The sequence below is a fragment of the Canis lupus genome, chromosome 21 (genome assembly GCF_048164855.1).
Source record: "Canis lupus baileyi chromosome 21, mCanLup2.hap1, whole genome shotgun sequence".
Taxonomy (NCBI): domain Eukaryota; kingdom Metazoa; phylum Chordata; class Mammalia; order Carnivora; family Canidae; genus Canis; species Canis lupus.
The window spans coordinates 42,445,376-42,472,871 of NC_132858.1; the positions used below are offsets into that span (position 1 = coordinate 42,445,376).

Sequence of the window (27,496 nt, forward strand, 5' to 3'; positions counted from 1 at the left end):
TTCCCCTTTGGGAATCCATCACCTCTTCTCTATCCCTCTCATACTGCCACAGGTCATTATTCTCTATACTCACCACTGCAGTCATTTCCAAATTGAGCTCCCTGCACTCACATGTATCAAATCCCACTTTATGTTCTACTCTCACACCATGGTCAGAGGTATCCTTCTAGAAAGCACTGATAGGGTTGCATCATCCCGCTGCTTAAAATCCTTCTGTGACTTACCTTTTTACTCTTAGGCAAGTTCAAAATGCATCAGTCTGACACAGAAGGCTCCATATGACCCTGCCCCACTAATTCCTGCAGCCTCATTGCTCACTACATCCTGCATGTTCTCTTTGCTCCTGCATGCTGATCCTCTTGCGATTCCTCCAAGGCACCATGTTCCCTTCCATCCCTAAGGCTTTGCTCAGGCCATTCTCTCTGCCTAATGTGACTTCTCCCTTTCACACCATCTAACTAATGCCTATTCCTCTATCGAGGCATAGGTGAAGTAGCTCTTCTTTTTGGAAAACAGTCTTGGCCTTTTTCTCCTACCCTGCAAGATGACTTAGGTGTCCTTTACTCAGACTCATTTTCTGCACTCTGTTAACACCTCTGTGCAGCTCTCTTGATGGCATTTATGACACTTATTCTCACTGCTAATTTTCTTGTCTGTCACCCTCACTACCCTTGCAGTCCCATTGCTTACCACTGACTGGCTCTACCTATCATAGGATCTGCAAGTGCTAATTGAAATGAAGTAGGTTGTAATGAAAGGAAACTTTCCCTGGTTGGTGTTGCCTGACTTCAATCCAGTTAATCCGTTATCATGTGTGACTATTGACTCTGTCAACCTGCTATGCCTCCTTTATGGTTTATGACTAAATGTAATTTGCTTTGCCCTGCTTTCCTTATTGTTTATAAGCTTTTAAGACAGAGAGGACCCTATCTTCTAACTGTGAATGATTTCTCACTCAAATTCTGTTTGAGTATTTTGTTAGCCACTGAACAAAACCAAAGGAAATTAAGCCCATTAAGCAGGTCACATTCCATAGGCAAATAAACCTTTTCCCAGATATCTTAAGGGCAAAAGTACCTCTTCTGCTACCATTTACTTCATTCGCATTTATTTATATTTATTTTTTATTGTGTTCAATTTGCCAACATACAGAATAACACCCAGTGCTCATCCTGTCAAGTGCCCCCCTCAGTGCCCATCACGCATTCACCCCCAATCCCCGCCCTCCTCCCCTTCTACCACCCCTAGTCCGTTTCCCAGAGTTAGGAGTCTTTATGTTCTGTCTCCCTTTCTGATATTTCCTAACCCATTTCCTCTCCCTTCCCTTCTATTCCCTTTCACTATTATTTATATTCATTCACATTTAATTGAATGTGAAAGGAACCTGGAATGAGTGAATGAAATATATTTTTTTAATCTTACATGGGTAGGAACCTTGTCTTGAGACAAGAACCTGGGATACCTCTGTATTCGCTCCCTCAATCCTCTTACTTATTCATGTAATTCACATTTGTTTTTTTTTTTTAAGATATTTTATTTAGTTATTCATAGGAGAGAAAGAGAGAGAGAGAGAGAGGCAGAGGCACAGGCAGAGAGAGAAGCAGGCTCCATGCAGGGAGCCTGATGTGGGACTTGATCCCAGGTCTCCAAGGTCAAGCCCTGGGCGTGAAGTCAGGTGTTAAACCGCTGAGCCACCCAGGGATCCCCTCACATTTGTTTTTTAATTGTGTGCCAAGTGTCTTACTAAGGTTATAAACCAAAGATTGCCAAGACAGCAAAAGTGGCTTGTACTTGCACAAGTGTTTGCCAGGTATAGAACACTTCCATGCAAGGCATCTGTCATTTAACTTTCACAGGCCCAAGAGGCAGGCATTGCTATTGCATTTGTTTTCCAGATAAGGGTATCAGATTCCTCAACTTTAAAAACTCTCTCATTATACCCCTCATTCCAGTCACTGCCTCATCAGCCAGCTCTATGAGGGACTGCCCAGCTTTACTCAGATACAACTCGACAGCATCTGTCCTTGGGTGTGCACTCCTGCTTCCTGCACTGGGGAGTTTCTGACATCTCAAATGGGCAGCCTGTTACATCTACTGCAAACTTAAATATTGTCAAACTTAGGAATGGGGCGGGGGGCTGTGCTTATATGGGCTCCCTCAGTCATCAGAGACCCATTTTATAGGGCTCCTCCCAAGGTTTAGGGGCCCATTGCTTGCAGCAGTGACCAACTCATAACATCATTTTGTTGGCTCTTCCTTATTCTCTATTTCACATTTCTACTCCTTATACTTTCATCTCAAATAAACTACCTGTACATAGCCTTTATACCTCCAGCTCTGCTTCTAAGAAGCCTGGACTAAAATCATGAGCTTGGATAACTTTCCAAGTATCCCAGTTTTTACATGGAAGACTGTAATCCATAGTCAGATCTTCTGACTCTCAAATACCATGTGTTTTCCCCTCTACCCTCCTCAGATTGAGATAACTATTAGTTTATGTAGCGGCTTAGATACAGAAATAGCTAAGTACAAAAGAGAGATGTTAAGTCAAAAGTAGAAGCAAATGACTTTGGAGTACAGAAAAGAGCAATTGCTTGAATGAGGGTGAGTGTGTGGGCTGGTGAGGAAATGCTTCACAGGGCAGGTGGCCAGAGGCCTTTCCTAATCACTCTCCACAGTAAGTCTCATCTGGTATTTTCTCTGCTAGCATAGTCATTTCCTTCTTAGCACTTATCACAATGTGTATGTAATATTTGTTTCTATTTATTTATTGTCTCTTTCCCTCAATAAGGCAGGTATCACGTGTTTATCACAATATCCTTCACATTGAGCACAGTGACGAGAACATAATTGGCAATCGATAAATTAACTGGAAAATTTTAAAAATCAATCTTAATTGATGAACAAACAAATCACCATTCATGAACAGATCAATCAGTAAATGAATGGTATCACAGGCAAGGTGAATAGTTTAAAGAAAGTCATGGAAAGGTATGAGAATATGACCTATCCAGAGAAAGGTCTGCAGTTGGTTATATAGGATGTATTTGTTTGGAAGCATAAAGAGGCCAGAAATGGCTAAAGAAAGTATTTCTTACAGTGACATTGAGGCCATATAAGTATTTTAGCTACGTTCTTTGTATGGGAAGATAATATTATATTGGAAGATAATATTGCTCAATAACTAGTTGTACAACTTGGGTTACACAGTGTAGTAAATGTGCTTTCTGCTCTGTCAGACAGTTGGGGTAGGTATTGGCAGGGCTTGTTTGCAGGTGTGGGCTCTGGCATTGCAGGTATGCCTTGGGTTATCTGCTGCTGTTGTTGCCCAGTGTATTTTTTGCATTTGAGCATTGGCAGATCATGTCCTGTGCCCCACCTGCTGGCTGTACTTCTAGTTCTGCCTACCTCAGAATTTCTATTTAGGACACTTGCTGCCCTTCATTCTCTGCCTTGCCTTTCTCATCTAAACTCTGACAGCATATAACACCGGCCTCCAGACCCTTTGGAACAACAGAAGGCAGTATAGGATACCTTCTAATACATTTATTCAAACATATATTCCTGGCATACTATGGGACAGACACTATGCTGGGCACATGTCTCTTCTGGTTGACTCATGGTTCTATGTACTCTGCACTGTTCAACTGCCTTGTTTCTCACCTAAGGATTTAGAGAGTTACCGTTGCATTCTCTCCACCCTGGTTCGCTATAGTGGGCTCACCAAACCTCAATTCCTTTCCCGTGGACAATGTGTGCTAAGGACTCTGCTACAAAATATGATGGAATAATTATTTCCCTGCTACCCTGCCTTCAATACAACTCAAGAAAAAATCAAAATATTCCAGCCACCCTCAGACAGTTTCTCTTCTCACTCCCAGAAGTCCAGTTAGAAGTGGACAGCCAGCCACCTGTTCCTTTCTGGCTCCTTGACAGCTAAGATTATACCCTTGGTGTACTGGCATTTCAGAAACAAATGAAACTCACCTTTACCATGACTTGTTTTTAGTGTCTCTGCATTTATATTTAGAAAAGAGGTTCTGACAGGCCTCCAAGAGCAACATTCCTGCGATTTTTGTGGGAGCATGGGGAAGCCACAAGGAGGGAAAATAAGTCATGCATATAATCCACTATTTATTTCCTGGACCTGGTGACATTGCACAGGCACATATACGAAAAGAGGCAAAGCGAGAGCAAGAATCATAGCTCACCTCCGGTTGCTCACACTGGTCATTCAGCCAGACTCCTAGTAAGTACATGTTGGCTTCACTTGCAGAGTTCCTAAAAGAAAGGGCAAGTCAAAATTATGAGAGCTAGAAGAGGTGCTCAGTAACAACTAAAGTAAAAATCACTTCCAACCTACAACTTGGTACATTTTTTCTTCTTTTCAGTTTATACAAAACATGTTCCTGGGATTTTAAAAAATCTCTAAAGTAAGTATTATATTCATATAGCATAAAATTCAAAAGGAAGTTTTTGTAACATCTGTCATAGACAAAGGCTTAAAATATCTAATATTTGAAAACCTCTTGGATATTAAGGAAAAAAAGACCAAAAACTTGAGAGAAAAATGAGGAAAAGACATATACAAACAAGGACAGGAACATGTTAAAAGGACACACTGGCCAAATGCAAGTGGCACTTGTGAATGATCACATCTGGGCTAACGTGAGCAACAAAATACACGTCGATAGTAGATTATAATGTAGAGAATAAAATAAATATCTATGAACCCAATCTGACCAAACAGTTAAGTAAATAAGCAATTTAAGTGAGGGAGGGAAAGCTCTTTCTAACAGTAGAATTCTGATCCCTAAGTAGAAAAGAAATGACAAAAATATGAATTACTGGGGCACCTGGGTGGCTCAGTGGCTTAAGTGACCTACTCTTGATTTCAGCAGAGGGCCATGGTCTCAGGATCATGATATTGAGCCCAAGCCCAGCCCTGCTCCCAGCCCTGCACTGGACTTTGGGCTCTGCCAGGAGTCCCCTTGTGATTCTATCCCTCTTCATCTACCTTTCCCTGGTTCACCCCCACTTGCACTTGCTCTACTGCCCCACCTCTGAAATAAATAAATCTTTTTTTTAAAGGCTATAAATTACTAATCTGCAAACACTACAGTATTTAAGTCATAGATAAGAATCACCAATAGGTACTGAAGTTACTGGGGTAACTGGAGGGTATTATGCTGAGTGAAGTAAGTCAATTGGAGAAGGACAAACATTATATGGTCTCATTCATTCGGGGAATATAAAAAATAGTGAAAGGGAATAAAGGGGAAGGGAGAGAAAATGAGTGGGAAATATCAGTGAGGGTGACAGAACATGACAGAACATGAGAGTCTCCTAACTCTGGGAAACAAACAAGGGGTAGTGGAAGGGGAGGTGGGGGGATGGGGTGACTGGGTGATGGGCACTGAGGGGGGCACTTGACGGGATGAGCACTGGGTGTTATTCTGTATGTTGGTAAATCAAACTCCAATAAAAAAATATACTAAAAAAAGGCAAAAGCATTTGCATAGCTTCAAAGTATATCCCCATGAAATTGGGAAAAAGAATAACTTTAATTATGGAAGCTCACTTAACTATGTAATCAGAGTCAAGCTCATGAGACAGTGATATCATGGGGCTCCTGAAACAATGTACTGAGGAGATCACTCCTCAGCACTGATCAGCACTGATTCTGTGATATTCTTGCCAAAAATGCATTCCCTGAATTTCATCAGGACAACACATTAACCAAACGCAAACTGAGTACATTTTGTATAATAACTGGCCATTATTCAGCAAGTCACAAAAAAACTCAGAAAAACTGAGGAACTATTCTAGATTGGGGAAGAGCAGGACAATGTGAACAGGTGACCCTGGAATAGAAAAAAGACATTAGTGTGACAACTGGTGAAATCTGAAAAAGATCTCTAAATAGCTAATAGTATTACAGTAAGGCTAATTTCCTATATGGTGGTTGTATAAGGTAGTTAAAATTTGAAAAGTAAGATACAAGAATTTTCTTTTTTTTGCAAATTTTTCTTAGGCCTGAAAAATTTTTTAAATAAAGAGTTAAAAAGTAAAAATAAATTAACTTTAAAAGGAAGAAAGGGGTATGTAATGTTCCCATCAACCTAATCTCCAGGAATAAATTTTCTTTCCAACAGATAGCTACTATTATAACAGCTTCTCTTATAGCTTTCCAGAGATATTCCATTTAATAAATACATGAATATTCATTATATGTGTTTATGCATATATTTATTAAGAGATCCTTCTGTATATGTCATCTATTTAATAACTATATATTATATAGATTATATGTATTACATATATTAATTTAATTACTGACAATCATTCATGATTCTAATATTTTGATATTAGAAACAATACTACAATAAAGGTTTCACTTACTATATATAGTACCTGTAGAATAAACTTCTAGAAGCTAGAAGTGTAATTGCTGGTTCCAAGTGTATAAAGATCTTAATTTTTATTGATATGCCCAAATTGGTCTCCACAGGTGATGTGCTACTTTATATTCTTGTCATCAGGGTTGGCAAGTGCCTATAATTTCTGATTTGTAAACACAGTGTATGAAATGATCTTTGCCAATATGATAGGTAAAAAACATACCTGATTGTAGTTTTATTTATTTATTTTAATAATAAATTTATTTTTTTATTGGTGTTCAATTTGCCAACATACAGAATAACACCCAGTGCTCATCCCGTCAAGTCCCCCCCTCAGTGCCCATCACCCACTCACCCCCACCCACCGCCCTCCTCCCCTTCCACCACCCCTAGTTCGTTTCCCAGAGTTAGGAGTCTTCCATGTTCTGTCTCCCTTTCTGATATTTCCTACTCATTTCTTCTCCCTTCCCTTATATTCCCTTTCACTATTATTTATATTCCCCAAATGAATGAGAACATATAATGTTTGTCCTTCTCCGACTGACTTACTTCACTCAGCATAATACCCTCCAGTTCCATCCACGTCGAAGCAAATGGTAGGTATTTGTCATTTCTAATAGCTGAGTAATATTCCATTGTATACATAAACCACATCTTCTTTATCCATTCATCTTTCGATGGACACCAAGGCTCCTTCCACAGTTTGGCTATTGTGGACATTGCTGCTAGAAACATCGGGGTGCAGGTGTCCCGGCGTTTCATTGCATCTGTATCTTTGGGGTAAATCCCCAACAGTGCAATTGCTGGGTCATAGGGCAGGTCTATTTTTAACTCTTTGAGGAACCTCCACACAGTTTTCCAGAGTGGCTGCACCAGTTCGCATTCCCACCAACAGTGCAAGAGGGTTCCCTTTTCTCCGCATCCTCTCCAACATTTGTGATTTCCTGCCTTGTTAATTTTCCCCATTCTCACTGGTGTGGGGTGGTATCTCATTGTGGTTTTGATTTGTATTTCCCTGATGGCAAGTGATGTGGAGCATTTTCTCATGTGCTTGTTGGCTATGTCTATGTCTTCCTCTGTGAGATTTCTGTTCATGTCTTTTGCCCATTTCACGATTGGATTGTTTGTTTCTATGGTGTTGAGTTTAATAAGTTCTTTATAGATCTTGGAAGCTAGCCCTTTACCTGATATGTCATTTGCAAATATCTTCTCCCATTCTGTAGGTTGTCTTTTAGTTTTGTTGACTGTATCCTTTGCTGTGCAAAAGCTTCTTATCTTGATGAAGTCCCAATAGTTCATTTTTGCTTTTGTTTCTTTTGCCTTCGTGGATGTATCTTGCAAGAAGTTACTGTGGCCGAGTTCAAAAAGGGTGTTGCCTGTGTTCTCCTCTAGGATTTTGATGGAATCTTGTCTCACATTTAGATCTTTCATCCATTTTGAGTTTATCTTTGTGTATGGTGAAAGAGAGTGGTCTAGTTTCATTCTTCTGCATGTGGATGTCCAATTTTCCCAGCACCATTTATTGAAGAGACTGTCTTTCTTCCACCTGACTGTAGTTTTAATATGCATTTCTTTTGCTGTGAATCAAGGTAAGGCTTACTTCACATATGTAAACTTCATTTGTTTTCTGTGAACTGTATATTCTTTTACTTTGCTTATGGAAGGGGGTGACTCATCAGCTTTCTTTTGCATTATTTTCCATTTTGATGAAACCTTGCAAAATAGGTATATTATCCCCATTTAGTAAAAGAATAGAGGCTCAAAGAGTACATTTTCCCAAAGTTAGAATGCTATTTGTATAAATGAGAATCCCCGTTTGCCTGACTTCATCTTGAGCTCTTTCTACAGACTTATTGTACAGATTAAAGTGAAAAAAGGAAGAAGGAGCCCTTTCTCAATTGTTACCTGAAGCACAACAAATTCCTTATAATTATAGGTGGACCTGTCCCTAGGTATTAAATTACCTCCCTATTTGCTGATACAGTGACCTCTGGACTTTTACCAACTCAATGGATCTCCAATTCTATCTATTTTATGTAAACAAAAGACAAAGAATAAAAATAGAAGAAAGACTTTGGAGGTATTCAAATGATTTCTGGAAATTTTGTGCAAATTATTGAATACATTAGAGAACATGGCCAGGTTGGTTTGCAAATTCTTGATTAATGTGTTCCTGTGTCTGGTAATGGAATATCAGAGCATCAGAATCTTTGAGGGTCTTGTGAAAAGTGCACTTCCAGGCCCTACTACATGCCTGTAGAATCCTATCTCTGTGCACAAAGTATTGGCAAGTTCCAAAAGCTCCCCAGGTGATTCCATCTAAAATTAATGAACTGCACTGCCATTCAAACTGTGACCCACAGACCAGCAATTACACCACCTGGGTGCTTATTAGAAATATAGAATCTCAGGTTGCCTCCTAATTAGTGGCTCAGAATCTGCATTTTAACATGATCCTTAGGGGAATTCATAGGTACATTAAAGTTTGAGAAGCACTGCCCTAGAATGAAAATGGATAAAGAGCATTAGGCATAGACATTTTATTGAGGTAAAATGAGCATAAACTGCATATATTTAAACTTGACAACTGGAAACTGTGCCATATGTTTTCTCCCAGGCAACTATCACCACAGTCAAGAGAGTAAACATATCTACCATTCCCCATGATGACCCCTTATAATCTCTCTTTTCTGCCTCTCCCCCAAATTCTTTCATCCCCAGATCACCACGGATCAGCTGTCATTATAAATTGCTTTGCATATTTGAATATTTTATATAGATATGCTGATTGTATCTGGCTTTTTTCACTCAGTATAATCATTTAGAGATTCAGACATATTATGCATATATTAATAGTTCATTCCTTTTTACTACTGAATCATATTTCATTCTTGAGCTATATCAAATTTATTTACCCATTTTTCTATTGATAGACATTTTGGGCTGTTTTAGTTTTTGGCTGTTAAAAATAAAGGTGTTATGAACACTTGCATATAAGTCTTTGTATGAACATATGATTACATTTCCCTTGGGTAAATACCTGAATAGAATGGCTGGGTCATAAAATATGCTTAACCTAAGTGCCAAGTTACCTAAGTGACTTTGGAAATGAGTGGAGTCTTCAAGACTAAAGGCAAAAAAACCCAAAAAACAAAACACCCCGCACATATCTGTATACAAGCACTGTATTCTAGTGGGTAAAGTTGTTTCTTTGTGTTAATAATTCTGATATTACTACACATGTATGCTGGAACTAAACAATTAAGTTAACGGGAAGTGGGTGGTAAGAGGCAGGTTTCTCACTGTTGAAGTGAGAATTTACTGATAAGCAAGGGAAGGTGGCCAGAATGATCCTTGTGCCAATGGATTGAAGTTGAAGATATCAGTATGAACTCATGTGTAGTATAATGCAGATACAGTTACAGGTAAGTATATACACATATATGCTCTTGCTCTGTCAGCTGAGAGGGCCTAGAACAATGAGCACTCCTAGAGTCCAAATTTTGATCCCTAAAACCCTTCTCCAATAAAAGGAACCAGGGATCCTTAGAGAAATGGCTATTCCTAGGACTGGGTAGGAAATGTAAGAATGAACTTGGAATATCTTGCAGTCCCACAGAACAAGGGAATACTCAAAAACAACCCACCATAATGATGGGGCATATAAAAGGCACGCTGAAGCAAATTGGAAAATTTTCCAATAGCCAAAGCTGGAGCAATTTGAGCAATGAAATAAACTATAACTGAAAATTAAATGAATATTTAACCGAAAAATTAAAATGAATATTTAGGAGTCCACATGGATATGTGAATGATTGAATAAATAAATAAACTGGGGAGAAGAAATAAATCTCCCTTAAAAGAGTTCCAAATAACGTATGTAAATATTTCACCCTCAAGGAGATGGCTCATAATCGTCCACTCCTTAAGTGTGAGCTGTGTGCAGTGACATCCTTCCAAACAGTACAGTAGAGGAAAAGTGAAAAAAGAAGTAACCTTACTGTGGATAAACTTGACAAACATTATCTCAGCCATTATCTCCAGGTCAACATCAACCATGTTAAGGCATTTTAACAGCATGAACCTGTGATATGATATTATGAGAATTATACATTGTGCCTGTGGTGTTCTCCCCCAAACCCACATCCCTAAGATAAGCATGAGAAAAACAGACAAATCTCAATTTATAAAATATCTGACCAGTACTTCAAAACTCTTATGATTATCAGAGACAAGGAATGTCTGAGAAACTGCCACAGCCAAGAGGAGACATTAAATGTAAGAAGGTAGCCAAGGTTGGATTGTGGAACAGAATAAGGACATTAGGTAGAAACTAAGAAAATCTAAATGAAGTATGGACTTTAGTTGACTTTAGTTAGTAGTAATATATCTAAATTGGTTCGTTCATCATAATAAATGTACCATGCTAATGCAAGCTGTTAATTATTGGGAAACAAGGTAGAGTTTTCCCATTCTCACATATGAGAATGTTCTATATCATCTTCTCAACTTTTCTATAAGCCTAAAACTGTTCTAAAAAATAAAGTTCATAAAAAGAAAAAGAAATTGAGGAAAAACCAATAGATAAAGAGGCACAAGAAACATAACAACCAAATTACATGGTATGAACCTTGTTTGGATCCTGAGTCAAGCAAACATTTAAACACACTTATGTGAACAAAATCTAAAAAACCCATTTATGGCATTTATGAGATAAGCAGAAATTTGAGCACTAAATTTAATAGTACCAAAGAATTTATTACATTTCTTAAGATGTAGTAATAGAAGTATGGTTATTTTTAAATACAATCTTTATATTTTACAGATAAACACATACTGGAATATCGACAGAAGAAGTATCTCTGGAATTTGCTGCCAAATAACCTAAGGTGAGGGTAGGAGTATAGGTGAAACAAGGTTGGTCATAAATTGATAGTTTTTGAAGCTGAATGATGGTTTTGTGGAAGTCAAACTATTCTGTCTACTTTTGTAAATGTTTGAAAATGTCCTTTGAAAAAGGATGAGAGAGAGAGAAATTTTTCAGCAACTAGAGTTCCAAGAGAAACACACAGTGCTCTCCAAGGATGTCAAACTTGTATCTTCTTCTTTGATCTGCCTATGGTAGGCTTTTCTGATTTTAACCCCTATTAGCCAAGATTGCAGTTGCACAACCATGTCCTGGATGCCCAGTTTTGTCAGAGGAAACAGGGTGGTCTTTGACAGCATACTTGGAAAGATCTGGAAGCCTCTGTGTGAAATTATGGAATCTCCAGAAACTGATACTTGAGCAATCAAAGCTTACTCTAGAGTTTCCAACATAATGTGGCCTTGAGCTCCATAGAATCAGGTTCACAAAGTCCATCTTTTTGATGGAGACATAAATCTGTCTTCAGACATACTGTGAACAACATAGGAGGTATACTTTTACTAAAGAAAGAGGGAGAGATAAACAGAGGAAAAGAAACAAGAAAACAGGGAGGAGATAATACTTTCTGAATTATCTTTTTGCAGACTAGAGTCAAATGAGTATAACAAAGTAACCATTAGAAAATGGGCACCTCCAAAGAGTTCAAAGGAATTTTGAAAATTAATAAAGGGTTGAAGCACAGTACTCATGGAATCACTGAGGTCTTAACAGTACTAAAAATTCTTAAATTTTCTTAAATTCTTTTAAGATTTTATTTATTTATTTGAGAAAGACAGTGCGAGAGCACAAGCAAGGGGAGCAGCAGAGGGAGAGGGAGAAGCAAGCTCCCTGCTGAGCAAGGAGCCCAAAGGTGGGGGGGTTCCTATCCCAGGACCCTGAGATCATGACCTGAGCTGAAGGCAGATGTTAACCAACTGAGCCACCCAGGCACCCCAAATTTTCTTAAATTATTTTTTAAAAAAAATATTGAGACATAATTTACATAAAGTAAAATCCAACCTTTTAATGCATGGTTCTATTTTGACAAATGTATTCAGTAGTATAATCATCATAGCAATGAAGATATGTAACAGCTCCATCATTTTTCCCAATTCCCCTGTGTTTCTCTCTGATTAGCTCCTTACCTCTACTAGTTACTATTAACCACTGATCTATTTTGTTTGTTTATTTGGTTTTGCCTTTACCAGTATGCCATAAGGTAAGTAGACTTTTGAGTCTGGTTTTATTCACTTAGCCACAATCTGTTTGGAATTCAGTCATGTTGTGATATGTACCAGTATTTAATTCCTTTTTACAGTAGCGTACTATACTACAAGTTCATCTATTCACCAGTTGAGGTTCATTTGGGTTATTCCTAGTTTTTGATGATAATGAATAAAACTGCTATAAACTTTTATGAACAGGTTTTTATTTGAACATAAGTTTTTATTTATCTTAGATAAACACCTAAGAATCAGTTTGTTGGGTCTTAGGGTAAGTATATAATTTTGTAAGAAACTTCCAATGTGTTTTCAAAAGTGACTGTACCATTTTGTGTTCTCAATAGCAATTTACAAGAGATCCAGTTGCTTGGTATTCTCAACTGACATTTGGTATCCTCAGTTTTTCCCTCCATTCTAACAGGTATATTGTTGTATTTCATTATGGTTTTAATTTGCAGTTCTCTGGTGACTGATGATATAGGACATATTCATGTTTTTTTTTTTTTCGATATATAAATCTCCTTTGGTAAAGTGTCTGTTCAAACCTTTTGCCTAATTTTTAATTGGATTGTTTATTTACCTTCTGAGAGCTCTTTATATATTGTGGACATAAGTCCTTTACCAGATGTTTGCTCCGCAAATATTTTCACTCAGATTATGACTTCTCCTTTTACTTTCTTAACAGTGCCTGGATGGTTAATTTTACGTGTCAACTTATTGGCCAATGGATATTAAGATTAAATATTATTTCTGGGTATGTCTGTAAGAACATTTCCAGATGAGATTAGCTTCTGAGTTGGTGGATTCAGTAGAATAAATTGCTCTCTGCAATGTGGGTGGGCATCATCCAATCTATTGAGGGCCTAACAGAAGAAAAGGCGGACAAAGGAGGGATTCACCCTTTTTTTCTTTCTAATTGCTTGAGCAGAGGCATTGATCTTCTTCTGCCTTGGTGCTCTTGGCTGTGAGGCCTTCAAGCTGGACTGGAATCTACATCTTCAGCTCTCCTAGTTATCAGGCTTTTGGACTTGGTATTGAATTATACCACTAGCTTTTCTAAATCTTCAGATTTCAGAGTATAGATGGAACTTCTCAGCCTCCGTAATTGTGTGAGAGCCAACTCCCTATAATCTATCTATCATCTATCTATCTATCTATCTATCTATCTATCTATCTATCTATCTCTTATTGATTGTTTCTCTGAAGAACTTTGAGATACAATGGCTTTTGAATAGAACATTTTAATTTTGATAAAGTTTAGCAATTTTTAAAAATTTCATGGTTTGTGTTTCTTATATTCTCTTTAAGAAGTTTTTTTTGCCCAACACAAACTCCTAAATATATTCTTCTGTTTTCTCTTTTAGAAGTTGTATAGTTTTACATTTAGGTCTATGATCCAATTTGAGTTAATTTATGGTGCGAATAAAGGTAGAGTGTCATTTTACTTATTTTTTTACATTTGGATGTCCAATAGTTCCAGCATGATTCACTGAAAAGACTATTGTTCTCCTTTGAATTATCTTGTCACATGTCAGAATCAATTGACTGTATATGTGAAGGCCTATTTCTGGACCCTCAATTCTGCTCCATTGAATTATACGTCTATTCTTAGGCCCAAACCACACTGTCCTCGTTACTATAGCTTTCCAATAAATCTTAAAATCAGTTAGTGTGAGCCTTCTAACTTTGTACTTCTTTTTCAAAATTGTTTGGTTATTCTATAACTATTGATTTTCCATATATACTTTAGGATCAGTTTGTCAAGACACAGAAGAAAGCCTGCTGGGATTTTGACTGAATTGCAATCTATAGCTCAATTTGGGAGAAATACATTTTAACAATATTGGTCTTCTAATTCATGACCATAGGATCTCTCCGCATTTATTTAGGTTTTTTTTCCTTATCAGTTTTATAGTTACTAACATGTAAGACTTGCATATACAGTTGATCCTTGAGCAATGTAGGGGATAGGGGTGCCAACCTCTCACATAGTCAAAAGTCCATGTATAACTTTTGAATCCCCCCAAATTTAGCTATTAATAGCCTACTGTTGACTGGAAACCTTAGTAATAACATAAGCAGTCAATTTCCACGTTTGATATGCCATATGTATTAAATACTGTATCTTATAATAAACTAGAGAAAAGAAAATGTTAAGAAAATCATAAGGAAGATAAAATACATTTATAGTAGTTACTTATTGAAAAAGTTCTGCATATAAGTGGACCTGTGCAGCTTAAAACCATGTTGCCCAAGGGTCAATTGTATTTTGCTAAATTTATTGCAATGCACTTTATGTTTTCTTGATGCTATTATAAATAATTCTGTCGTACTTAATTCAATTTTCAATTATTCATCACTCATTTATATACAATTCATTCTTGTACATTACTCTTATATCTGAGAAACTGTTGTAGGATATGTAAAGGCTGGTTACATGGGGTTGGGTGAATGAGAAGAAGAAGGAATATCTGATGCAAAGGTACTGAGACATGAACAAGATAAGGCAGGCAGGACAGCAACCCTAAAACATTTTATATTAATCCAAGTGTCAGTAGCAAAGCAGGAGGTGGCAGGAGGTGACAATGAAAAGGGTGAATTATAGAGGGCATTTAAGCTAAGGAGTTAAGAGGTTTGGAGTTCATTCTATAAAGAGTGGGTAAGCCACTGACATGTTTTAAACCATCAAGTTTCATAACAGGTTGTCTTTTAGAGAGAATGCAATGATAACTATGAAGAGAATAGATTTGCCTGGGGGAGACAGGAGAGTGATGAGAAAGTATGTGAGGCAGGGGGATTGGTTAGGGCGCTGTTAAAATAATTCAGGACATAAGATGATAAGCCAGAAACTAAGAGGACAAGGGCTGTGAAATAGGAGATTGCTGATACATTTGAGATTGAATCCGGTTTTGGTATCTCGGCACTCAGCTGCCAATCTCTCCTTCTTGCCCAAGAAGACCCCATCCACAATGCACCATAATGCCAAGTCTCTCTAAGCCCAGACATTTTCATAATTCTCTGTGCTATGCTGTCTGTAATTTACTTTTAAATATTTTAGCATATGCACATATGGTGGGTACATTTGTTCTAATTCAAATCTGAGGGATGGTTAATTATCATTTAAAGAGCCCTAATCAGAAATAAACTTTGCAAGGGGGTTAGCATTTGAGGTCAGCTTTCCAATTATATCTGTGTAAATATGCACTGAGGGAGAGGTGGTTAACATCAAGGAATCAGAAATATAGTTTCACTGGTGAAATTTAGACTAGACATCCTCACACTAGCTTGATTTAGGAACAACAATCTAATGAGTTGGTCGCCTAACTTTCTTTGAAGAACGTTCAAGGCCTAGGCTTCCCTTTGGATTTGTATTCCATCACTTAACAAGGGATTCTGATCCAAAAGAAGCCTAGTGGATTCTCCTGCTACTAACATGCTGTTACATCTGTTTTAAGTGAATCTTTCATGCAAAGCACTTGTCAAGTACTTAAAGATTAGAGAGTAAGGAGTGGCTTTAACAAAAAAGGTATGACTATTGTCCTGTCTGCTAAGACAGACTTGCCTGAAAGGCTGAATTCCACCTGCTTTCATCATACACCAGCTCTGGGCAGTGAGGTTGGAGAAAAGGGTCCTAAGGTTCTCACTCACTTCCTCATTTGGTGTCTGTAATCTAAATCCAATTGCTTTTGATCAGCATTTTGGCAACACTTCCATTCCTTTCAGAAACTTCCAAACTCCCAATGTTGTCCCCACTAAACTCTGCTCACATAGTTTGTTACCCTGGATGGTTATTCCTGGGGCAGAGCTTTCTGGTCCTCTCAGTCCCCAGGCAATCCCTCTCCAACTTGTGTCTTATCTCCTCAGGGCACCTTGTGCTCTCCAAATATTATAGCTATCAGTGTAGCTGCTTTTGGTTCTCAGATTATTCCATATGTGATCTCCCCAACTGGGAGACAAACTCTTAGAGGATATGGATCCCCTGTCCCTTCCTCCTTTTCATATTTATATACTTTGGTTAGGCACTACCTTTGGCACTGGTGAACAAGGCAAACAGCTTCTGGCCTAAGACAACATTCAGTTTAGTCAGTGAGACAAACAAGAAAATGGGTAATTTCGAGAGACCACGATAAGGGCTAGGAATTCACTTATTAACTTATTCATTTGCTTGCCCTGCTCATTTCACAAATGTAAATTGAGCTAATCCAACATTGACCACTGGAGAACACTGCTCAAGAAAGAGCCTGACTTCATTGACTCATAGTCTATGAAAGAGGAGGTACCAGAGAGGATTGCTAAAGGTGGGTCAACTAACCCACACTCAGAAGGGGAGAAGGAAGTTGAATCCAGAAGGAAAGGCAATTCTAAGGTAAGGCTGATAACCACTGGCTAGTTGGTGCTGAGTGGTGCTTTAAATTGCTGGGAATCATCTGCTCCCTTTTCCCACCACAAATCTCTAATCCAGATTTTCTTCCTGGAGAAAAATAAAATCAAGAAATACTACACAATATTTGCACATGTGTCATGTGTGCACTGAGGTGCATCTCAATTTAGACCAAGCTAAATTTCTCCCAAGAAGCAACTCCTGAGGTGGAAATCCCCAGATTGTGGAAGGGGAAATCCACTTTTTCCCTTCAATAGCTGGGTGTTGTTTTTCTCCTGGACCCTGCTAAGAAGCCCTAAATTAAATTTGTATTTAACTCACAGGGATCTCTTTCTTCTTGAAGTAAATAATAGCCTACTTGATGAAATAGGTTTCTCAATGGGAACAAATACAGCAAAATGTAGTAAAACCAGTGGATTCACCCCTTAATTCTTTATCTCTATTTCAGAGCTAAATGGCACCAGGCTCCCTCACTGAACAAAGCCTGCATTTAGGCCACAGTTCTGGAGCTCTGTTTGGCCCAGCTTCTTCTCTGTGTCACAGGGTCTAGGGTGTTCCCAGCTACCCCAATTCCCTCCTCCATAAGCTCCACTGTGTGAGGATGAATCAGCAGAATTTTGTCAATGTTTGAGGAGGAAGGGACCTCCCATGGTCCCTCTGTATTATGGTTGAGGAAGTGTGAACTCATTTTTTCCAGTTGGCAGACTCTCCAGTTTGCCCAAAAATTGCCTTTCTGTGGTATGCAAAAGCTCAGTCCCAACATGACTTGATCTGAGTGTTAAAAAAAAAAAAAAATCAACTGAGTAAATTTGAAGACCTAATTGACTTTATTGAATGATCCATAAATTGGGCAGCATCCCATCTAGCCAATAGAAAGGAGATCTAAAAGCTGTAGAAAGGAAAAGTTTTTAAAGGCAGAAAGGAGGCAGGAAAGATTTATTGGAGTGCATGGTTTCAGGCATCTTCCTGAGGGGGGTGAAAAGGGTGTATTTGGTCAATTTCCTGTCTAATGCTAACCAGATAATTCTGGATTAATTGGTTAAAGATTACATTCCTGGAGAGGCTGAACCTGCAATTTGCTTTGTAAAGCTTAGCATAAGTAACTCCATTTGGGGCCTGTAGTCTCTCTTTAAACAACTCCCTCTTGACTAGATTCTCAGCTAATCAGTCTCCCTCTTGACTAGATTCTCAGCTAAACTGAAAGATATGAAAAAATTTAAGGCATTAATAGCACTCCCTGAACAGACGTTCTCAGTATTTTTAAAAAATATTTTGTGTGGTACACACAGGTCATGACTTTTTGCTATTATTCTTTTGTTTTGTTTTCCTTAATCCCTGTGATATTCACAGGCCATGACTTCAGGTTCACAATTTTTTAGGTTGATCATTCTTTTCATTCCTTTTCTGATATTCCAGTCTTAGGGAGATCATTTGCTTGGTGGTTAGTAACTGTGAACATGTATTGAAAACCTTTGAGAGAATACAACGTCCTAAGGAGACTACCGTGATTATTATAAGTAGAATAATTTCCAATGTTTGCACTACCCTTTGGAGACATGGTCCACATTACCCAAAACAATCAAAATCAAATCAGTCAAAAAGAGATCACCCTGAAGGAGTCACCTTTTTAAACCAAATGGCTTGCTCAGTAATCTTATGTAACTGAGTTTCAATTCTCCACAAGTGTTAAACCAGGTGCAGTAAGTGGTGTTAACCACACCACAGACATTTCCTTGCTCAGCTAAGAGATAACTAAGGACTGCTGTTGCCAACAACTTTGGCCAGAGTCTATGAATTTTTGTTGGGCAGCTATTGTTTTAGCAATGGATTCCCAACACTTTCAAGAGTTAGAAAAGGAAAGGTCCTAGATGGTGACATAGAAAGACCATGAACTTACATTCTTCACAGACATATCAAATCTATAGCTATTTATAGAGCCATTCTTCCTGAAGAACTGAGAGCTGACTGAACAGCATCTGTACAACAAAAGAATAGAGATCACATAAAGAATGGCAAAAGAGACAGAGACACAGTAACAAACACCACACTCAGGTCTCTTACCCCATGTGGCAAACTGCAGTGGGGACGGATAGACCTGAGGGACTGTGAGCAGATTTCTCTGCTCTGAGACACAGAAAAATTGCCACGGGTTAAAATATCAACTAGAATATGGATAAAACTGTGCCAAACAGCAGGGAGCTCTCTCTGGGTTGGAGGGGCTGGCAAGCATCATGGTTTATGGTCCCCCTCTATCTTGAAAGTGAAGATAAGATGAGGGTCCTGGCATCCTAGCCAGTCTACCATCTGAGCAAACCCCAGGCCCTTAGCCCACTTCAACCCCATTGATCCCCCATCCCAGTGGCCCCAGAGCAGCACACACCAAGACACCTATGATCAGCCCCCACTAAAGCACTAGCCTTCTTGCTGAAGTGACACAGGTGGAAAGAGCCCTGAAACACTCCAGGCCTGTACCACTTTGACTCTGTACAACTTGTTAGAGGATACTTTACAGGCAGAGTGCCCAGGGGATATCCTAGTTTCACTTGTTTTGGCTCCAGATGACTTGTCAGATGACCCCATGAACAGAGCATCCCAGGATTCCCCAGGCCCATGACCACCTTGGCTCTTTGGGCACCCCTGCATGGAGTGCCCCAGGACACCCTGGCTTATGCCCACCTCAGCTTCAGGTGTCCTACCAAAGTGCCCTCTGCACAGACAGCCCCCGGACTACTCCCAGCCCATGCTGGCCACAGCTCCAGTTAGCCAGTCAAAATCACCAGGCATACACAGTCTATACAGGGGACAGATGAATATGATCCAAATGAAAGAACAAGACAAAGCCTCAGAAAAAGAATTAAATAAAATGGAATTAAGTAATGTACCTGATATAGAGATCAAAGTAATGGTCATAACGATGCAACTGGACTAGAGAAAGGAGTGGAAGAACTCAGTGAGAATTTCAACAAAGAGAAAATATAAAAAAGAATCAATTAGAGTTGCAGAATACAATACCAAAATGAAAAATACACTAGAGGGAATCAACGATAGATTAGAGAATGCAGAAAAACAGATCAGTGATCTGGAAGATAGGAAAATGGAATGCTAAACAGCAAAAATAAAAATGAATTTAAAAATGCGGATAGGCTAAGATTTATCTTGAACAACATCAAGCAAACATTTGAATTATAGGGCTTCCAGGAGGAAAATAGAGAAAGGAGTAGAGAATTTATTTTAAGAAATAATAGTTGAAATGTCCTAAACTGGGGAAAGAAGCAGACATCTAGGTTTAGAAAGTACAGAGTTCCACATAAGATGAACTAAAGGAAGGCCATACTACAACACAATATAATTAAAATGTCACAGATTAAAGATAAACAGAACATTTTAACACCAGCAAGACAAAGGAACTGCTTATGTACAACCCCATAAGGCTATTAGCTTATTTTCAGGAGAAACATTACAGGCCAGAAGGGAGTGTCATCATGCATTCAAAGTGCTGAAAGAAAAAGAAAAACCTACATTGAGGAATACTCTATCTGGCAAGTTTATCAATCAGAATAGAAGGAAAGGTAAAGTGTTACCTAGACAAACAAAACATAAAGCAGTTTGTCACCACTAAACCAGTCTTACAAGCAATGTTAAAGGGACTTCTTTAAGTGGAAAAGAAAATAATTAGAAGTGAGAAAATTATAAAAGGAAAAAAAATATCATGAATAAAAGCAAACACACAGTAAAGGCAGTAGAACAATCACTTATGAAGCAACTTAGAAGGTTAAAAGACAAAAATAATTTAAAAATTGTATCTAAAATTTACTTAAGAGAACTCATACAATAAAATGATCTAAAATATGACAACATATAATGAAGTGTGGAGGGGGTAAAAATGAAGTTCTTTTAGAATGTGTTTAAATTTAAGTGACCATTGGGATGTCTGGGTGGCTCAGCGGTTGAGCATCTGCCTTTGGCTCAGGGTGTGATCCTGGAGTCCCAGGATCAAGTCCCACATCAGGCTTCCTGCATGGAGCCTGCTTCTTCCTCTGCCTATGTCTCGATCTCTCTCTGTGTGTCTGTCATGAATAAGTAAATAAAATCCTTAAAAAAACAATTTAAGTGACCATTAACTTAATATAGGCTGCTCTTAATTTAGTATGTTATAAATGAACCTCATGGTAAGCACAAATCAAAAACCTATATTACATATACAAAAAATAAAGAGAAAGAAAATCAAGTATAACACTAAAGAAAGTCACCAGTCACAAGGAAAAAGAACAAGAAGAGAAGAAATGTACAGAGAACTATGAAAAATAACCAGAAAACAATTAGCAAAATGGCAATAAGTATATAACTATCAATGATTACTTTAAATGTAAATGGTCTGAATGCTCCAATCAAAAGACTTAGGGTAACAGAATGGATATAAAAACCAGACCCATCTATATGTTGCCTATAAGAAACTCACTTTAGACCTAAAGACACACACAGATATTGAAGAGATAGAAAAATATATTCCATGCAAATAGAACAGAAAAATATATTCCATGCAAATAGGAAAATATATTCCATGCAAATAGAACAAAAAAAATATTCCATGCAAATAGAACAGAAAGCCAGAGAAGCAATACTTACTTACATCAAAGTAGACAAAGATAACAAGAGACAAAAAAGGGCATTACATAATGATAAATGGATCAATCCAACAAGAAGATATAATAATTGTAACTGTCTGTATGTCCAACATCAAAGCACCCAAATGCATTAGCAAATATTAGCAGACATATAGAAATTAAAAATACAATAATAGACTTTAATACCCTACTTACATCAATGGAGAGATTATCCAGTCAGAACATCAATAAGGAAACAGTGGCTTTAAATGGCATATTAGACTGGATGGATTTAACAGATATATATACATTCCACCCCAAAAAAAAAACAGAATACACATTATTTTCAAGGGCACACAGAACATTCTCCCGTATCAATCACATGTTAGGTCACAAAACAAAGCTCAATACATTTAAGAATACTGAAATAAAATTAAGTATCTTTACCAACAACAATGGTATGAAACTAGAAATCAATTAAAAGAAAAAACTGGAAGAAACACAAACATGTGGAGGCTAAACAGCATGCAACTAAACAACTAATGGTCAATGAAGAAATTAAAGAGAAAAAAAATACGTGGAGATAAAAGAAAATAAAACACAATGACAAAATCTTTGGGACACACAAAAAACAGTTCTAAGAGGGAAATTTATAGTGATACAGGCCTACTTCAAGAAATAAGAAAAACCCAAATAAACAATCTAAACTTGGGATCCCTGGGTGGTGCAGCGGTTTAGCGCCTGCCTTTGGCCCAGGGCGCGATCCTGGAGACCCGGGATCGAATCCTACGTCGGGCTCCCGGTGCATGGAGCCTGCTTCTCCCTCTGCCTATGTCTCTGCGCCTCTCTCTCTCTCTCTGTGACTATCATAAATGAAAAAAAAAACTTAAAAAAAAAATCTAAACTTACACTTAAAAGAACTAGAAGAACAAACCCCAAAGTTAATAGGGAAAAAAAGGAAATAATAAAGATGAGAGTGGAAATAAGTAAAATAGACACTAAAAAAAAAAAAAAATAGAAAAGATCAACAAAATCGGGGAGCCCCGGTGGCGCAGCGGTTTAGTGCCGCCTGCAGCCCGGGGCGTGATCCTGGAGACCCTGGATAGAGTCCCACGTCAGGCTCTCTGCATGGAGCCTGCTTCTCCCTCTGCTTGTGTCTCTGCCTCTCTCTCTCATTCTGTGTGTGTCTCTATGAATAAATAAATAAAATCTTAAAAAAAAAAAAGATCAACAAAATCAAGAGCTGGCTTTTTAAAAATTAAACAAAATGAGTACACCTTTGGCTAGACCTACCAAGAAAAAGAGAGGACACAAATAAAATCAGAAATGAAAGAGAAGTCACAACCGACACCACATAAACACAAAGGATTTTAAGAGAATATTAGGAAAAATTATAAACCAAAAAAGTAGACAATCTAGAAGAAGGGATAAATTCCTAGAAACATACAATCTTCCATAACTGAATCAGGAGGAAATAGAAAATTTGAAAAGACTGATTACTAGTAACAAAATTGGATCAGCAATCAAAAAACTCCCAACAGGGATGCCTGGGTGGCTCAATGGTTGAACCTTTGCCTTTGGCTCAGGTCATGATCCCAGGGTCCTGGGATTGAGTCCTGCATCAGACTCCCTGCAGGGAGCCTGCTTCTCCCTCTGCCTATGTCTCTGCCTCTCTCTCTATCTCTCATGAATAAATAAAATCTTAAAAAAAAAAAAAAAAAAAAAACCTCCCAACAAACAAAAGTCTAGGACCAGATGGACTCACAGATAAACTCTACCAAAAAAAGAGTTAATACCTTTTCTCCCTCAAACAATTCCAAAAAATAGAAGAGAAAGTTTCCAAATACATTCTACAAGTCTAGCATCATCTTGATACCAAAACCAGACAGAAACATTACAAAAAAAGAGAACAGGCCAAAAGATGAACATAATTGCAAAAATCCTCAACAAAATATTAGCAAACTGGGTCTAACAATACATTGAAAGAATCATTCATCATCATCAAGAATTTATCCTGGGTTGTAAAGATGGATCAGTGTTTGCAAATCAATCAATATGATATACCATTTAACAAAATGAAGGCTAAATGGAAGGCTCATTTTATCATCTCAGTAGATGCAGGAAAAGCATTTGACAAAACTCAACATTTTTTCATGACAACAATTCTCAAAAAAGTGAGTTTAGAGAGAACATACTACAAAATAATAAAGGCCATATATAACAAAATCACGGCTAACATACACAATGATGAAAAACTGAAAGCTCTTCCTATAAGATTAGAAACAACAAAGACTTCAGTGCTCACCACTTCTATTCAACATAGCACTGGAAATCCTAGCCTCAGCAATCAGACAAGATAAAGATATTGGAGGCATCCATATTGGTAAAGAAGAAGTTAAATTGTCACTTTTGGTAGATGACATGATACTATACCTGAAAACCCTAAAGATTCCACCAAAAAATATTAGAATGAAAAATGAATAAATTCAGTAAAGTTGCATGTTCCAAAATCAATATACAAAACTTTGTTATATTTTTATTTTTATTTTTATACACTAATAATGAAGTAGCAGAAAGAAGAATTAAGAAAACAATCCCACTTACAATTGCAGTAAAAAATAATAAAATTCCTAGGAATGGACTTAACCAAGAAGGTGAAAGACCTATACTTTGTAAACAATAAAAGAATTATGAAAAAAATTGAAGATGACACAAATGTAAAGAGATACATGCTCACCTGAATTGAAAGACTATTGATCTGGGTTGAAAGAATATTGATAAAATGTCCATACTATCCAAAGCAATCTACAGATTGAATGTAATTCCTATCAAAATACCGATAGCATTTTTCACAGAACTAGAACAAATAATCCTACCATTTGTACGAAACCACAGAAGACCCTGAATAGACTAAACAATCTTGAGAAAGAAGAAAAAAGCCTGGAGGTAACACAATCCCAGATTTCAAGCTATACCGCAAAGCTGTAATAATCAAAACAGCATGGTACCGGCACAAAACTAGACACATAGATCAGTGGAACATGATAGAGAGTCCAGAAATAAACCCACAATTATTTGGTCAATTAACTTATGACAATGAAGGCAAGAATATATAACAGGGAAAAGACAGTCTCTTTAATAAATGGTGCTAGAAAAACTGGACAGCAACATGCAAAAGAACGAAACTAGACCGCTTTTTAATACCATACACAAAATAAACTTAAAGTGGATTCAAGACCTAAATCTGAGACCCGAAGCCATAAAACTCCCAACAAGAAAACACAGGCAGTAATCTCTTGGCTATCAGTATTAGCAGTATTTTTTCTGGATCTATATCCTCAGGCCTGGGAAACAAAAGCAAATTAAACTTTGGGGACCATATCAAAATAAAAAGCTTTTGCCCAATGAAAGAAACCACCAACAAAATAAAATGGCAATATACTGAATGGGAGAACATATTTGCAAATTATATATTCCATAAGGAGTTAGTATCCAAAATATATGAAGAACTTAGTAGCAAAAAAAGAAATATAGCAGAAGACTCTAATAGACATTTTTCCAAAGAAGACATACAGAGACATACAGATAGCCAATAGACATATGATTAGATGTTGAACATCCCTAATTATCAAGAAAATAGAAATCAAACCCACAATTAGGTATCACCTTACACTAATCAGAATGGCTAGAATCAAAAAGAGAAGAAATAACAAATATTGGTGAGGATATGGAGGAAAGGGAACCCTTGTGCGTTGTCGGTAGGAATGTAAATTAGCACAGGCACTATAGAAAATAGTATAGAGGATCTTCAAAAAATTAAAAATAAAAATACCATCTCACCCACTAGTTCCACTACTGGGCATTTACCCAAAGAAAACAAAATACTAAATTGAAACGATATATGCTCCCTTTTGTTTATTGCAGCATTATTTACAATAGCCAAGGTATGGAAGCAACCTAAGTGTCCATCCATAGATAAACATATAAAGGATGAGTGGATGAAGATATATATAAACACAATGTGGTATATATAAACACAATGGAATATTACTAGCCCTAAAAAATGGAAATCTTGCCATTTGCAACATGGATGGACCTAGAGGGTATTATTCTAAGTGGAATAAGTTTAGCTGAGAAAGATAAATACCGTATGATTTCACTTCTATGTGGAATATAAAAAACAAAACAGGGCACTTGGGTGGCTCAGTCGGTTAAACATCTGCCTTCAGTTCAGGTCATGATATCAGGGTCCTGGGGTTGAGCCTGCTCAGTGGAAAGCCTGCTTCTCTCTCTGCCTCTGCCTGCCACTCCCCCTGCTTGAGCTTTGTCTCTTTCTCTCTGACAAATAAAGAAAAATCTTTTTAAAAAATGGTAAAACAAACCAAAAAAGCAGAAATCGACTCATAAATACAGAGAATAAATTGGTGGTTGCTAAAAGATAGAGGCATGGGGGAGGGATGGGCAAAATGGGTGATCATAAGTGGGGCATACAGCCTTCCAGTAGGGAATACGTAAGTCACAGGGATGAAAGGTACAACATAGGGAATATAGTCACTGGTGTCGTAGTCTTGTTTGTGATGACAGATGGTAGCAGATTTGTGGTATAGAGTTGCCCAGTCACTGTATTTATTACATACTGCTTTGTCCTTTGAAAACCAAATTCTAATTTTGTACCAGCTTGCTTTTGATATTGAAACTCATTTGCTTAATTAATTCTAATCTTAGCCAGTTTGACCACACGTTAAAATTTCTTTCCCAAGATTCCTTTTCCACAAGCTCTTTCTACAAATTTCTTTTTCACAATCAGATTTTTGTCCTTTGTTTTTCTTTGTATTCTGAAATAACCAGGCTCAGTTTAGAACAAAATTACTTTCTTTTACCTTGATGAAAATGCATTTCCATTTCTCATACTTTTTTTTTTTAACCAAAAACATGTCCTACTTTTATTGCATATGGTGATGTTCCCATATTTCTAGTAGTTTTAATGACATGCATTGGAATTTTTAACACTTAGAAACCTTTAATTTCTAATGAAAACTAAGAAGTAAGTAAATCTGAACCATCTTTTGCATTAGCATTCTGTGGCTTGGCAAATTTATAAATACATTTTATAATTTAAAAAATATATGCTTTCTTACAGTAAAAATTTTAGTGTGGCACAAAACATGTTTTACTAATAGACCAAATATCTTTAGTTCTTCTGTAAAAGGAAGACAAAGTGGATAAATCTATGTTCAGTCATTAATACTTTAGTGATTTTTTGTTTTGAAATGACCCAGGGGAACACCTTGGGTGATTCAGTGATTGAGCATCTACCTTTGGCTCAGGTCATGATCCCAGGGTCCTGGGATCCAGTCTTGCATCAGGCTCCCCACATGGAGACTGCTTCTCCCTCTGTCTGTGTCTCTGCCTCTGTCTGTGTGTGTCTCTTATGAATAAATAAATAAAATCTTTAAAAAAAAAAAGAAATGACCCATATATGTAATGATTGTCCAGCATTTAATTTAGCAAAACTTTAAATTTATTTATTTGGAAAATATCCTACCCATCACTCATTTCATTCCCTGAACAAAGAGATTATATTTAGAGGGACAGACAGATGTAAAATTCTATATCTATATATCAATGGCATGAGATCAATAAGAGGAGGCTTAGCATAGAATGCTAAGGCCAGACAGGCAGGAAGAGCATAGGTCCACCTAAAAGAATCAAGTAAGGCACATACCACTAGATGTGTGCTGGACACAGGTGGGGAAAAGCATTCTAGATAGAGAGAACAGTATAGGCAAACTCAGATGCGTGTGAAAAAAAAAAGGCATATTTGGCAGACAACAAAAATGTCTATACTGAATTAGTGTGTGTGTGTGTGTGTGTGTGTGTGTGTGTGTGTGTAAGGCTGCTTGAAGGCCAGTTTGGAAGGGTGGCCTCCTGTGCTAGGCACTGTGGAGTTTGCATTTGATCCCACACCAGTGAGGTGGGCT

At 37.6% G+C, this 27,496-nt stretch overlaps 1 long non-coding RNA gene across 3 annotated transcripts in view; it reads right to left on the minus strand.

Annotated features, from left to right (window-relative positions):
• The window catches only part of LOC140613081 (uncharacterized), a 412,316-nt gene that overhangs the window by 57,581 nt on the left and 327,239 nt on the right, over window positions 1-27,496 (minus strand). For all 3 annotated transcript variants that reach the window (XR_012014203.1, XR_012014201.1, XR_012014202.1), the window contains one exon: window positions 4,212-4,281. This is a non-coding gene — a long non-coding RNA (uncharacterized lncRNA). The remainder of the gene's footprint in view (window positions 1-4,211; window positions 4,282-27,496) is intronic.